Source organism: Prunus dulcis, chromosome 2 (assembly GCF_902201215.1).
Source record: "Prunus dulcis chromosome 2, ALMONDv2, whole genome shotgun sequence".
Classification (NCBI taxonomy): Eukaryota; Viridiplantae; Streptophyta; class Magnoliopsida; order Rosales; family Rosaceae; genus Prunus; species Prunus dulcis.
Window position 1 is genome coordinate 9,010,459 of NC_047651.1, and position 4,369 is coordinate 9,014,827.

General features: G+C 35.8%; 1 long non-coding RNA gene across 1 annotated transcript; it reads left to right on the plus strand.

Moving 5' to 3' along the window:
- Positions 1 to 1,031: 1,031 nt before the first annotated feature.
- Positions 1,032 to 4,107, plus strand: LOC117617116. The gene is made up of 4 exons (XR_004584284.1): positions 1,032 to 1,139; positions 1,317 to 1,450; positions 3,449 to 3,697; positions 3,882 to 4,107. It is a non-coding gene; the product is annotated as an uncharacterized LOC117617116 (long non-coding RNA).
- Positions 4,108 to 4,369: the final 262 nt, after the last annotated feature.

Genomic DNA, 4,369 nt, shown 5'->3' on the forward strand with positions numbered 1-4,369 from the left:
ATTTCAACTCCTTATCAAGGAACGATCGAATAGTGGCACAAGCATGGAGATTAATTCGAGTCCACTGCTTGTCATCAATATCTTCTGGTTTATCCTCCAGAACCATATCCAACTCTTGTTGATACAACACATCCATAACTTCACATTGCCACATACCAAAATTATTAGAGCCATTGAATTTATCAACCTCTAACCTTGTAGTGGCAATTGGATGTCTATTGGATGTAGGTGCCGACGAAGACGATGTCGATTCCTTCTCCTTCAAAATTTCAACTTTTTCTCCAGCCATCAAATCTGCCCGGCACTATTCACTGCTACTGTAGCACAGCACTATTCACGGGAGCACTGTAGCACCGACACTATTCACGTGCACTATTCACCCGTCACTGTAGCACCGACAGATTTTTCACTCCCACGAAACCCCAGTCGAAAAACTGGAGCTCTGATACCACTTGTTGTGCGGAAGCGTCAACCAACTGCGAGTGAAAAATAAATAACAACAGGCAGGAGAAAAATTGAACAAAATAATCAACAAGAACAACACCAAGATTTATACTGGTTCGGCAATTGCCTACATCCAGTTTGGAGACGACGGAGTATTCCACTATAATCAATGAGAGAATACAATAGTGTTTACCACTCAATTTCCCAAAGACCCAAATACACCCAACCTCACACACTCACAAAGGAAGAGAAAACAATGATACAAAGCAAAGAACAACTAGAGAGAATTTGTTTCTCTCTTTGGCAAAATGCCTTTCTTGCTATTTTTCTCTTCTACTCCACACTTGGTTTGATCCTTAGTTTGGATGCTTCAAATGAAACCATCTTCTTCCAATTTATAGCCAAAGATGCAAGAGTGTGAATGCAAACTCAAACTATTCATATGTTGGCTACCAACCATGGATGGCTACCAAACAATCCACCCTTTTTGACAAAGATAGCAAGCCAACATTGACTCACATGGGCAACTAACATTGACACACATGGGCAACTCCAAAATTCTTCTACATTTGAGCCAATTTTCAACAGAAGAGAGGGAGAGTGCTCTGGTGGGGAAGAGGCAGGTGCGCCGCTATCACGAACACATTCAGACCACGAGCTGACGCAAGTTGAAATCATGCTTCTCTGTTTTTCTAGTTCTGTAGTCGCCGCTAATCATGCTGCTTTGATTTTCCATTGATGTTTGCTTTGTTACTCTCAAAAAGTTTCCTTCCTTTATTTATAATTTATTTCGATAATGAAATTTGAAATTTGAATTGTGTGTTGCTTTGTTACTCTCAATAAATCTTCCTTCTTTTTCTTTTTTCATACAGGAATTGGGTTTTGGTGTTTCACCGACGAGCTGACGCCAGAGAGAGAGAGGGATGGGGTTGGTGTGGGTGCGAGTGGGGGGCTGAACAAGGGGTGCTGGGTTTGTTGGGCTGAGGAGGGGCTGGGATTTTTTAAGGTATTTTTTTAAATTTGATTAAATTTTATCATTTTATATAAATTTGTTTAGGAACTGATTAGTTAGTGGGTGGGTCCCGATTGCCCATATTGAGAATGACCCCAAACGTTTTTTCATGTTAGCTCATTTCTAAATTTGTAGAGTGAGGGAGTGACCGCAGTTTTGATATATTGGTGTGTATTTTTATTGGAGCTGATTTTGTTTGCCTAACCTTACCAACACTCAGGGTAGAGTCCTGGTAAATAATATTGCAACTCTTGCGCTTTTAGAAATTGTGTGTATAGTTTTGAGAAATAGTACTAGAGAAATTAACTTTTAAGATATATCAACTGATGTGGTAGTGTTTTAATTTTAGAACTTATTTATTCATAACAAATAAGATATTGTTATATTAGTTGACACTTAAAAGTTGGTGTATCTCTAGTAGTACTGTGGAAAACAACACACAAAATAAGAGTAAGACAAAAGAAAACTAATATTACACAAAATGGGTCATGTAATTTTAATATAAAATTGCTACAAACTCTTGTCAACCCTGGAAAGTTCAGTCCAAGTGGACGAGACATGCTCTCTCTTATTAAAAATGCTATACATGTACACCATACTTTTGTCCTCAAATTTGGACTCGTTATACAGTATAGACTACTTTATTTGTATACTTGGCTAAGAGTTCGATTATTTTCCTCCCCTTCTCTTAAATGGAAATCATCTCTAGTTCTGTTCACCCCTCACAACATATGGAACTGCTGAGTTCATAACTTTTCTATTGTTTATCTTTTAATGCATAAAATCATATCTTGTTTTCTTACTGGGTAATTCAAAACTTGGAAACTCCTTTGACGACTTTACAAAAAAGGATTTAGGTTTTTTTTTGCTAAAAAGTCAGTATAGTATGAATACCTATTTGATACGATATAGGTTCTCTTGTTTAAATTTAAAAATTTATTGAAAGGATTTTTAATTATTTGTATTGGCCTTTTTTTTAGGGATAATAAGATTTGATTCTTCTCCTTTTAATTTCTTTTGTAGAAGAGATGTCAAAATATTGAGACATTATCATCCCAAATATATATATCAAGACATTTCTATCCCGTTTCGTTGTTTATTTGGTTCAAAATATCGAGACATTACCATTCGAAATATAGTAAGTGTCCATTCTTAACGGTAAAAGATAACAAGATTAAGTCATTACCCTCAAATTACAATAACTATTGAATTACAAACGTAAATGGCAAGAATTGTATGGACTAAAATGAAACTCTGAATTTTGCAGCCAAGGTCTTAAATTTGATTCCCACCTTTTCCAATATTGCTTGTGTAAAAAAAATAAATATATATATATATATATATTTATTTAAATGACTTATCATGTAACAAAAGAGATAAAGTTAGAGAAAACAAAATCGAAAAAGTTCCAAGAGCCCCAATCTTTTTTCGAGTGTGTGATACTTTTCTATATTTATTTATTGATGTACCTAGAGTGTGTTTTTCATTTGATTGCGTCTCATGTTCCTTATATTACTGGAAATACAACAAGCTAACACAAAATGTTAAAAATGAGAAAGGCAAGTCCCATTGAGAAACAACAAAACGAAAAAAAAGCAACTTAATTAAGCATGCGTTATGCGTGGGGATGTTTTATCCATGCTTTTAGTGGCAAATGATCTTGGATCTTTCCATTCATACTTTTTATCCGTACTTTTATTAAAAAGAATAAGAAAAGTATGAGAGATGAAAATGAAGAAAGCCACACATAAGCCAAAAACTTACTTTTTGATGTTAAAGTTTGTATAAAATTATTTATATTTTTCGTTTTATGAACTGCACGGCCTACATTATCTCTCTTCAGGGGTGGGCACAATTTTGGGTCAACTCGACTGAATCATTCAATTTGATCATAAATGTGTGGGTCTTGAGTTTTAAAATCATAAATTTGTACAAATTGGGTTATAGGTTGGAACTAAAACTTAAAAATTGGCACTATTAATTTTGCCACAGAATTCTCAGAGGTTTAATAATTTGCTTTTACAAATACCATGATCGTTTTGGGAAATCTCTCTTTCTGGAGGCAGATTCCAGAGTTGTTTAAGGGAAATTCGTAGTCGAGCTACCGATGTTCATGATAAGGAAAAGGGAATCAAGATTACTAAGAAGGATTGGGAAAAGTTGAATGTACAATTGTTTCATACAACAATTTTCCTACTGCTGCTGGATTGGCTTCCTCAGCAGCTGGTTTTGCTTATCTTGGTAACGGATAATACCCTATTTTAGATCTTATTATTGTTAATTTGTTATATGATTAGTGCCTTAACTTTGAGAACTCATGACTGTGTTAATAATGTTACTTGGGTACTGGATTAATCATTCTTTGCCAATAGATAGTAGTTAAGCAATGAGCATATCATAGCTAAGCCTCTGTTTCTACTTGCAGTTTTTGCCCTCGCAAAGTTAATGAATGCGAATGAAGATCACAGCCAGCTTTCTGCTCCTGTAATCAATCTGAGATTTTAATAAGCCATCGCAATCTGACTAAGTTTTACAGAATACTTAACACAATAGTAAGTGCTGATATCGACCCTGAAGAACGTCTCCTTGACAGTAGCTTAATTGATTTTGACAGAGCAAGCCTCCTTTATGCCATTGGGAATAATAATGTGTCCAGACGACTACTATGAAACTCATTCCCTGCCTTTTGGGTCGTTGATCACTAGGTTTGCCATGGCGTCTAAGGTGCGAATTGATCCTAGGGATCAGCTTAAATAACTTATGCCACCTATCAACTAGATGATGTTTCATAATGATGAGACAGATGAAACAAGTGAAGAATCTGTTGTTGGATTTACTCCTCCTCCTGCACCTGCTTCGGAGCCAAGTCCTCCACAGCTTAATCAGCCTCCTCTGTCCCAGACGAAAAGCTTT